Genomic DNA, 12,087 nt, shown 5'->3' on the forward strand with positions numbered 1-12,087 from the left:
GTTTTTTCAGTGAATTTCATTGGTTTTTTAAAAGCTAATATCTATAGCTGTAAAATATATTCTTTATTACGTGACGTATCACGTAGCCACGTGAGACGCCTCATGACGCGTCGCATAACCGTGACGTATCGGCTCTGCAGCGCAAACAAAACCCGTAACGTAAGCGTGCCGGAGCACGCTTACAGATATATATATTTTTTTTAACCTTAATTAGACAAAATCCACACGTGCACATATCTTGAGGCCTTGCAAAGGCACATCAAACAAACAGTCCCTACAATTTTGCCAAGTTTGCTGGAAATCTATTCCCTTAATTTTTTTTTTACTGTTTCTCTTGCTTTTCCCCTTGTTACGCTTACCGGGACGCTACCCGGTACGCGAACCGGACGCTCCAAAAACACAAGATGGCGGACTCCCGTTACGCTGCCGGTTAGCTGCCCGGTTCGCGTACCGGGAAGCGCCTCTACCGCAAAAAATCGCGGGGGACTTTAATATCCCCCTCATCAATCCTAGGGGGTCAGGAGGGGTTTACTTTGCCCCCTTTCCTTCATTTCCCCCTTCTTTTTTCACCACATCTTGTCTCTCGAACCTACCGAGAGACAAGATGGCGGCCGCTCCGGACTGTTTACAATGTTGACAGCTACGCTGCCGGTTAGCTGCCCGGTTAGCTGCCCGGTGAGCTGCCCAGTGAGCTGCCCGGTTCGCGTACCGGGACGCGCCTCTACGGCGTAAAATCACAAACATTTTTTTTTTATTTTTTGCCCCGCGGGGCACTTTAATATCCCCCTCATCAATCCTAGGGGGTCAGGAGTGGTCTACCTTGCCCCCTTTCCTTCATTTCCCCCTTCGTTTTTCACCACATCTTGTCTCTCGATCGTACCGAGAGACAAGATGGCGGCCGCTCCGGACTGTTTAGAATGTTGACAGACACCGGAGAGCCAATCAGCTTCGCTTCGCGAAGTTCCGTTACGCGTCAGGTACGCGAACCGGGGCGCTAACCGGAGCGCTGTCACAGATATATATATTTTTTTAAACGTTAATTTCTCAAAATCCACTGGAGCACATATATTGAGACATAGCAAAGGCACGTCGGGCAAACCATATCTACAATTTTGCCAAGTTTCATGTAAATCTATTCAGCCGTTCGAGCTAAAAGTGAGTCCAACCGCCCTATGGAAAAATGAATGGGAAAAACGCGTTTTGGGACCCCCCTTTTTTCTCGGCCCCCCCTTGACAAAACCCCCCCAAATTGTCAGGGGCTGCTCAGAAACAAAATGTGCCATTTTCCTGAAAATTTCAGCCAATTCCGTCCACAAACGCCAAAGTTATTAGACATAGAATTTTCAGAAATCCCATAGAGAAAAAATCCTAACTATATATACCCACTGGCTATCGCCAGTAGGTAATATACATATATAAACATATGTAATCTGCATATCTATATAAATATAAATGCATGCATACATATACATATATGCATACATATGCATGTTATTTACATGAAAGTTTTAAAAACACTAATAAAAGCAAAGCTAAAAAGCCACCTCATTACAAACAGAATGGCTTTAACTTAAACGAGGGCGAGATCTATTGCATTTTCAATGCTTGTTTACTTTGGTTCTATCAAGAAGGCATTCAGATGTGTCACATATTTGCCATAAATTCTGAATGTTAGCACTCTAGTTGCTCATTAGATCACTTTAGTAAAGCTAGTGCTCACCAGGGAAGTCTGCTGCTAATCATGGTTTGCAGCCATTTTCCCGCATTTTTTATCCCGCAGACTTTCAGTCCGCATACCATTATCCCGCAAGGTCATTGACCTCGCATACCATTATCCCGCATTTTTTCAAAACGCATGTGCATTTATCGCGCATGCCTTTACAAAGAATTACGTTTTAAAGGCATGTATGGTAAATGCATTTGCGTTGTGAAACCACGATGACGAGAGAGGTAAGTGGGTTTGTGTTAATTTTTTCGTGGGTTAGTGATTGTGTAGTGTAGTGTAGTGTTGTGTAGTGTAGTGTTGTGTTAGTGTAGTGTAGAGTTGTGGTGGTTGTTTAGTGTAGGGTCATGCTGGGGGTAGTGTTTTAGGGTTTAGGGTTGTGTTGTAGTGTTTGCGTAGTGTAGGGTCATGCTGGGGGTAGTGTTTTAGGGTTTAGGGTAGTGTTGTAGTGTTTGCGTAGTGTAGGGTCATGCTGGGGGTAGTGTTTTAGGGTTTAGGGTTGTGTTGTAGTGTTTGCGTAGTGTAGGGTCATGCTGGGGCTAGTGTTTTAGGGTGTAGGGTAGTGTTGTAGTGTTTGCGTAGTGTAGGGTCATGCTGGGCGTAGTGTTTTAGGGTTTAGGATAGTGTTGTAGTGTTTGCGTAGTGTAGGGTCATGCTGGGGGTAGTGTTTTAGGGTTTTGGGTAGTGTTGTAGTGTTTGCGTAGTGTAGGGTCATGCTGGGGCTAGTGTTTTAGGGTTTAGGGTAGTGTTGTAGGGTTTGCGTAGTGTAGGGTCATGCTTCGGGTAGTGTTTTAGGGTTTAGGGTAGTGTTGTAGTGTTTGCGTAGTGTAGGGTCATGCTGGGGGTAGTGTTTTAGGGTTTAGGGAAGTGTTGTAGTGTTTGCGTAGTGTAGGGTCATGCTGGGGTGTAGTGTTTTAGGGTTTTGGGTAGTGTTGTAGTGTTTGCGTAGTGTAGGGTCATGCTGGGGGTAGTGTTTTAGGGTTTAGGGTAGTGTTGTAGTGTTTGCGTAGTGTAGGGTCATGCTGGGGGTAGTGTTTTAGGGTTTAGGGTTGTGTTGTAGTGTTTGCGTAGTGTAGGCTCATGCTGGGGGTAGTGTTTTAGGGTTTAGGGTTGTGTTGTAGTGTTTGTGTAGTGTAGGGTCATGCTGGGGGTAGTGTTTTAGGGTTTAGGGTAGTGTTGTAGTGTTTGCGTAGTGTAGGGTCATGCTGGGGTGTAGTGTTTTAGGGTTTAGGGTTGTGTTGTAGTGTTTGCGTATTGTAGGGTCATGCTGGGGGTAGTGTTTTAGGGTTTAGGGTAGTGTTGTAGTGTGTGTGTAGTGTAGGGTCATGCTGGGGGTAGTGTTTTAGGGTTTAGGGTAGTGTTGTACTGTTTGTGTAGTGTAGGGTCATGCTGGGGGTAGTGTTTTAGTGTTTAGGGTAGTTTAGTTGTTTAGTGTATGCTAAAGGCATATTCGTTCTAAAAGTTTTCGTTATTTTAATTTGCGGCCTAATAGTACATGCGGTATTTTTTTTGCCGACTGATGGTATGCGGGATTTCGTCATATATTCGCTAATCATACTTTCTATGGCAAAATGAACCCCCTCATTTTGTTCCTTTTTAAATTAAATGTTTTAAGAGTTACCACTTTATTCCAATCAAGATGGCTTCAGGTGTGCCATACCTTTGTAATAAGTAGGACTGTTAGCACTCTAGTTGTTCTTAAGAACACTCTGGGACATTCTGTCATTGGGCTATAGTTGGGCTACATCTGGCTGATATTTGGGCTACATTTGTTTTTTTTGTCTCTGGTGGCCATCTTTGGGCTACATTGGGCTACATTGGGCTACATTGGGCTACATTTGGGCTCCAACATATATATAGCCCAATGTAGCCCAATATATATTTTTCAAAGTTAATTTTCGTAAAAACCACTGGAGCCTATATCTTGAGACATAGCAAAGGCACATCGGGCTACCAGTCCCTACAATTTTGCCAAGTTTGGTGTAAATCCATTCAGCCGTTCAGGCTAAAAGTGAGGCCAACCGCCCTATGGAAAATTGCATGGGAAAAACACGTTTTGGGACCCCCCTTTTTTCTCGGCCCCCCCTTGACGAAACCCCCCCAAATTTTCAGGGGCTGCTCAGAAACAAAATGTTCCATTTTCCTGAAAATTGCAGCCAATTCTGTCTCAAAACGCCAAAGTTATTCGACATAGAATTTTCAAAAATCCCATAGGAAAAAAATCCTAACTATATATACCTACTGGCTATCGCCAGTAGGTAATATATATATATATATATATATATATATATATATATATATATATATATATATATATATATATATATATATATATATATAAACACACACACACACACACACAAGCTCCCTTCAGATTCATTGGATTTAATTTGATCACATTTGTATCCATTTTGAGACCTTGTAAATCTGACATGGATCCCATCAATGATTATATATACTGGGCATCCAATTTATATTTAGGGTATGCCAGGTTAGGAGATAAATCCTAATCAATCAAAATTTTGCTTGCACTATATAATCTGTTTGTTAAGAATTCCAAATCCCTAAATTTTCTTCCTTGTTGGATCTAGACTTTCTTTAATAAAATTCTTCAAACAGAGATTTAGATGATGGACTATTTCACAACATCAGGCAGTCTGTGACTTTGATCGTGCTGAATTTATTTACATACTGCCTTATTCATACCAACAGGTCAAAAACATAGAGGACAACAGAGAAATAAAAAGTATCTGAAGAGTGCCTTTTCCGCAATTACATTATACAGAATTATGAAACAGATAACTGCAACTTGTGCCAAAGTTCTAAATAGCTATGTGCCGTGTGAACCTTGGAAACAATGAGTGGGCCCCCTTTGAACAAAGTCAACATTAACACTGGTGATCTGGAAATGATGCTCATGTGATTAACAAAGATACCAAGAAATGAAAAGACAGATCACAGGAGGGTAAAGAAGAACTAGAAAAGGTAAAAGGAGTGACAAGGCAGGCAGACAATGCCCAGCCTTCTCCTTTTAGAAACAAAATGTATTGATATAAATGGACCACCCTCCCACTCATTGTGGCAATGAGAGGTTTAGATAGTAATTTGAGGTAGGGCAGTTGACGAGTGGGACAGAGGAGTTTTGGTGTATGGATTGGATTGAGATTCTTTCCGTATATCTGTAAGGCATATTGAAGTTGTGGAGCTGGCTGCACAGGTAGCAGGCTATGAATTTGTTCTGAAATTGGTGGGGCTATGTTTAGTTAGGTGAATAGCCACATTAGAGCAGGGTCTGATAGTCATGTATGTGTCGCTACAGATCAGGCACTTCAGAGTGACAACCATCAGGAATAGAGGGGGGAAAGAATTCATGAGTCTCAACAGACTACTGGTAGATGACGGAGAAAGTGAGCTGATAGGCCAGACACGTGATTCAATTGGGAAGAGGGCTGATGAGTCTATTGGTGAAGAGGCTGTGGAGGAGCTAGGTTGGGATATGGCAATAGTTGAATTTATAAAAAAGATGCTGAGGGGATTTAGGTTCAAGTTATGACAGGCTAAGGGAAGAAGGGGAAGAACTTTAACTGGACAGCAAGAGCACCAGAGAAGACCATAGCAGAAATAGTGCTGTGTGGAAGAGATGCACAAGTGAAATATCAAAAAAGACCACCTAAGGAGCTGTGCTATATATAAGAGATGTGCCGGATGGAAATTCAGTGAGGATGGAAAATGTATTGAATATTTTTACAAAGAGAAGCCCAGTGTAAATACTGATCCCCTTAAACGTATGTTTTAATGGCAAAGCAGCAAATGCAAAAATATACCTCACATCCCCAGAGTGTCATGTATAGCATACCTCACTTTCAAGCATCCTCCTTTCTTCATCCTGAGTGTATAGCTTAGGTTTTTGCTTTAAAAAAAGGAGGCAAAAGAGTTATTAAACACTGCACAACACTGAAGATTGCAACTAATTGGTGAGCTGAAAATCTAAGAAACTGACACTCTACAGCCCCAGTTACTGTTGGGGCAGAAACAATGCTCAATTTTCCGCCCCCGCATATATTCTGAGTCCACAGGGATCAGAATTTATCAGGTGAGATAAATAGCACCCAATTGCGATTCGTGCATGAAAATGGGGCATAACATGCAGATTTCTGTGCTACCTGCACCAGAATCCTCACATTCCATTATCTATCTGGTTAAAATTACAGGGGTAGGTTGCTAACTGCTGAACCTGTAGAGTTACTGGACTTATTGGAATTAGTTGGGGCATACATGTGAGCTTGCAAGCTCTACATCCCTCTGCAATGTTCTCAGAGGCCCTTTGAAAAGAAAGGACAAATCAGAAAAACTCAGGTGCTGAGGTTGGCAGTAATAATAATAACCATACCAAAAATAATAAAATAATGATAATAACAATAGTAATAATCATAATAGAAGGAAGACGTACAAGAAGAAGAAGAACAAATGTTAACTCTTACTAAAACCCGCCTTAGTGGTATGATCGGTAGTCAGTCTTGCAGCCTCTCCCAGTCACCTAGTCCTCCACAATTGATGTTGGGCAAACCCAGGAGGCACTGCATCGCCAAGAAATAGCCTGACCTTTGAGAACCTTTTTTGGAATAACACTTTAGTCTCCAATCACTTCAACTGTAATAATCGCCTTTGCTTTCAAATCCCAGCTAGAAACTTGGGTTCAGCCATGACATGGCATTGAGAGAGGCCACTTACAGGGACTAAACTATTTATCTAGCACCCCCTCAAACTTCCCTGAACAATAATGTAATGGACTTACAGACAAAAATGTGCAAACTGATTATCACCACTCCTGCCTCCTGTCTTGATTTCAACTATTCCTAATTTGAAGATATATCTTAAATGTTCCTCTCTGAACATTAACCCTCTCTATTGCCTAATAGTTCTCTCTAACAAACAGAGCATTGATGAATCCATCATCCTCTTAGAACCCTTTCTCCCAGCTTGTTCTTTTCACTGTATGCTGATTTCAACCTGGCCAACAACTGTCATGCCCAAGATCCATCGTTTGTTGCCCTCCTACATGACCTCTCGGGTACTCGGACACTCTTTACCTGATTGCAAGAAACTTCAAGGCCCACTCATTATAATAACTCAATAGCTATTATCACTTGTTGTTATAACTCTTCCACCTCGAATACAAATGTATCTGCATCATCTGCATGAACCCAGATTTTGTATCCGTTACAAAGGATAAGTCCTCCTTTCAATCTATTTCATTCTGCCCCTCTTCCTCCTGCCCATAAGCATTTAATGCAGTCAGTAGTGATCTTGTCCCCCATTCTTCATAGTCCTTGCATACTGCCACTCCCTCCATACTCTGCACCTGGCCATGGACCACCCCTCCAATCCACACTATGAAAACTAGAATCCACACCACTTTCCCCCATCCAAGATTGATGGGAATCGAGCACCACTGAGATTTTATTCAACTACAAATATTCCCTCTCCTTCCCCTCCTTTTTCCCCTCTGACCGTGAACGTGCTGTATGCAAAAGGGCATAAACATGATTAAAACTGGATAAGGGAGATGAGAGACATTAATTGTTAAATAATATAACCAAAAGATCAAAAGCAGCAGACAAGGTCATGCACAACGGATCTTAAAGTTCTTTGAAGTTAAGGTGGTGCAATCACTTCCAAAACCTGCTGCTGTAGGATGTGCTATTTACCAAAATGCAAAGAAACAAAATGGAAGGTGCACTCAAATAAAGTCAGTAACAAAAGTAATGTATAATTATCATCTTCTTTATTCAAAGGGTATTCATGAAGCAAAGGCACAGCCAATGCGTTTCGTTCCCATTTGCCTTAAGGAACTTCGTCAGGGCGAGTTAATATTCCTAAGGGGCAGTATTCGTAAGTCAACCGAAAATGAGCAGGAAGTGACAGCGTGCTCACTAGGTCATGGTTCGTAACCTTGAAAGGGAAAATGCAGCCCTAGTGTGGAAAGTCCTGAGTAGTTGCAGTTGGTGCGGTAAGTTCAGAAAGTTCAGAATGTTGCAAATATTATTATAAGCCCCAAGTAGGAAACAATCCAAGGACGGATCGTGGTGTCTTAGTTCTCGTTCTAAGACGACAGCCCAGACTAAAAGTAAAAGCAGACCAAAGAGTGAATGCACTTCCACTGAATAAATAACTCACATGTGTCCAAAAAACACCCAAAATAATGTGCTGATATATATGCTAAAGTACCCTCAGTTATTGAGCTGTCAGGGTATTGCAACTCACTGAGGGGTTCAGTGACCATATACCAAGCCATGAGAGCATGAGCCATTATAAGCTTAAGAATGAGCAGTGAAAATATATTGTGCAGAACACACATGGCAGCCTTGGCAGAAATCGACTGTTGCTCTTTAGTCATATTTCTTTTTGTGAAGTTGTTAGAATGGAGAAGTAGCCATGCGGTTCTTCTCAGGAGAGTGAGCTCCTCACACTTGCTTCAGATGTGCATCTCTTAGCTAAAGAAGACATAAATGCTACATAGACCATGTGCTGAGTCAACCCTTGGTGTCTATGTAATGAGGACTCTGATTGCTTGTGCAGCAATAAGGAAGGTAGGTGGATCTGGCTTTAAATAATTACTAATAATGTGATAAACATTTCCTCTGAGGTCTTATCCGACATAACAACATTTACCTGGGCAAAAGCTTTCTGCAGAGGATTCCTTTTTGATGGGCTTGGGCAACCCTGCATGTTCTTTCCGTCCTTCAGATGGTCCCTGTATTTAGTGAAATGTGTAGCACAAACATCAGATCATGTGCATTATTATTAGATAGGAATGTCATCAAATCCACACATAACTCTTCCCTGTTTACTTGTTTGGTTGTGTAAATGGTCAACATTATAACCCATAGCGTTGAGATCCTTGTGTTTCCTTTAGTGCGTGGTAATGCTACCACTTGGAAGACATTGCAAAAATTCAGGATTGGGAGTCCAAGCAATGCTTATAGAGTGGGAGAATTTAACAAGGTATTCAGAGCGCTAGAATTCACAAGGCTTCCAGGGGGAGAGAACCAGTAAAGATTTTAAATTAAGAGAATTTGAAAGGTTTTAGATTGGGAGATGTTATAAAGTTTAAGATTTAAAGAATGTGCAAGGCTTTCTGACTAAGAGAGTCTATGAGGTTTTCTGAATGGCAGCTCTTGTAAGGCTTCCAGAAGGGTAGAAATTTGCAGGTTTTTGGATTGGGAGAATTTGCTAAACTTTCAGAAAGGGAGAACTTGTGAGGCTTTTCGATTGGTAGAACTTGTAATGCTTCCAGATTGTGAAAATTTTAAAGGATTCCGATTGTGAGAACTTAAAAGGATTCAGATTGGGAGAACTTGCAAGACTATAAAATTGAGAGAACTCGCAAGGCTTTCACATTGGGAGTGTTTGCAAGGTTTTCCAACTGGCACAGCAAATATGGCTCCTAAATTGAAAGGATATCATTAGGTCCATCAATTGAGCCATTGTTTGATTAGTAGGAAGTTGAACAGTTTCATTGTGTGCAGTGACCATTTATTGAAAGTTTGAACTGATCCTGTGATGTAATATTTTGTGCCAACCTACTTGGGGCTTCCTTGATTCATTTTTTTAATTGGCATTGGCTCAGGTGTAGAGAAACAGGTTAATAATTGTAGGGACTTCAAGGCTATGTGCAGTGATTTCCCTCAGCTATGTTCCCTCCATCAAATGCAGACCCTGAGAAACTTCCATCTGAAATGAAAAAGGAATGTCTATCTTTAATTGGAAGAAGTGTGACACAGGAAGAAGGGTGAGGCCACTAGCATTATGGGCACAAGATTGCTAATTCTCCAAACCAGAGTGTAGACTGTGTGTCTGCCTAGTTCTCAAAGGGTCAAGACAAGTAATATGAACTGGGTAAATTATGATTAAGGCTCCAAGGTTTCCGTTTTTACTGATTTCTACCGATAAATATAGACACACCCTTCTATATTTCTGTCTATTTCAATTTTAAATGCAAATTGTCTCAAATGACTGTATTGTTCTGTAAATGGCTAAACCCCACTGGCTATTCAAGTACATGTAAACATTTTTTGATTAAATAAATGTGTACATATACCCATTGCAGATTCATTTTTTACACTAAGCGCAAAATAAATATGATGAATACAAAATTGAAATGTGAAAAACAAAATTACCATATAATCAGGAGCAAATTCGATTACTTAGCAGAACTTGCATTCATGAATACAAGCCACTCCAACTACCCCAATTACCCCAAGCATCTTCTAACATTAAACTACAACACACTGCTCCATTCACTGAACTTGCAAGCAATCACAAGTGCACATCTCCTTGAAGTTATTACATTCTAACATTTTATATAGCCTTCCTGAACACAGAACATTGACATTCCACGTCACTTCAAATCTCGATGAGAATTGCCCAATCACACCTTCCTCATAACGAAAATGAAGGCACAAACGAGAAATAACAACTTCCATCATTATGACATTTTCCCTCTTCATCATGCTCATAATATGAAGATGTGCGTGCCAGACTAATTTGCTTGTGCTAAGCAAAAAGATCTTGTTTTGTTTCCCGCACAGTGAGTTTGATAAGATTGTCATTCACTTGGTGTAGCTAAGTATCAAGTCCAAGAACATTAATTGGTTTAGGGTTTTTTAAGGACTATGAGTTTTTTGGAGGACCAGAGATGGTAGCTCTTACGATTCAGCTATCACACCCATACCTACCTACCCACAGTATTTGCTCATTTCTTTGCACACAGTCCACACAAATATGACTTCCCCACCGTACCTCTTTCTCGCTGATTCAAGTGCGGCATATGATTGTGTTTGTGTTAGATTCTTAGGGCCTATTTTATGACGTTTTGACATAGGGCAGCACCGCAAGAAATCTTGCAAAGCTGCCCTATATCAAAACGGTGCATTCCTGTCCTTTTCCCCAGTGCTGGCTCACAATGGGCTGCCATGAGCCAACACAGGCATCCTTGGGTGCCTGCGTTTTAGGGGTGATGGTTTTAGAGCAGGAAGGACACCTTCCTGCACAAAAACAATCAGTTTAGGTAATTTCTTCTTTCTGTGTGTGCTGCAGAATGCAACAAACATAGAAAAAGGAAAAATCGAGGAGAAATGAAAAATGTCTCTTTGTTGGGCCTCCCTAACGCCACACCAGGGGTTGTAATAGATTTTGACTCATTCCCAGGTTTTACGATTTCTCCAACAGTGTTGCGTGGGACCATACACAGCAACACCCATGGAATGCCTCTTTCATGCAGTGTTCTGGCGGTGTAAAAGTGCTCATAAATGAGGCCCTTAGTTTGTGTTATTTATTGATGTGACAGCATCAACATAATAACACAAAGTATTCTCATAGGGGCCAGACATACTAAACATTTTTCAGCTCGCAAATGTCACAATTCTCAGAATTAGGACTTTTGTGACGTGAACAAAGCATAATAAATGTACAAAGCCCTATTTGCGATTCAGTAAGCTATTACCAAATCGCAAATTGGGTTTGCGAGTCGCTATTAGAAAGGGGCCTGTCAAAAGCGTCCCTTTCTAATAATGAGACACAGGGGCATTTATGCAGTTAGAGACTTGCACAATCAAATGGTTGTACATCTGGCCACTAGAGTCCTACCTAGAGGTTTCAGTCATCCTCAAGACTATGACAGCCAAGTGTCCTTTCTTTTTATTTGCATGAGGTATTTCTATTTCATTTTAGTGTTTGTCAAATATTATCATACTGGCCCAGTCTCATGGTTTTGACCAGGGCTTGTAAGTTTATGTAAGCTTAGCTTGCATTTTGTTGACCAAGCAATCTATTTCTACCTGGATGTGGATGTCAGACCTGTGCGATATCTGTGTTTTCAGAATATTTTGTTAAACCAAGCCCTTGAACCTCAGCCTCTGCTAACACTTTCACAATTGGCCAGAACATAAGCTAATGTTTAGCTGTACATTTAGAACTCTTTGAACAGGCACACCTTATTCCATCCGCCTCCCCACTTCAATAACAGCTGAATGGGCAGAAGCCCAGATGTTTTATGAGGGCATTCCATTATGGACTTTGAATTCTAAGGTCTAGTTAGTGCTATATGCATGCAAGGCTGTAGTGAGCTTGTGTTTATACAAATATATGTTTACAGAGTCTTATCTCCCTTCAGTCCTCATCCCACGAATTCTTGGTAATATACCTATCACAAAAAAGCTTATATTGCAGAAAGAAGGCAATAAAATAAGGCCGACCATAGTCCGACTCTTCTATCACAGAAAGGTATCTAGGGACAGACGTACTAAGCATTTTGACTGGTGCTAGCACTGTGATTCAGAGTTTTCTACTGAAAATAATTTTTC

This window comes from Lissotriton vulgaris, unplaced genomic scaffold (genome assembly GCF_964263255.1).
Source record: "Lissotriton vulgaris unplaced genomic scaffold, aLisVul1.2 SCAFFOLD_1238, whole genome shotgun sequence".
NCBI lineage: Eukaryota > Metazoa > Chordata > Amphibia > Caudata > Salamandridae > Lissotriton > Lissotriton vulgaris.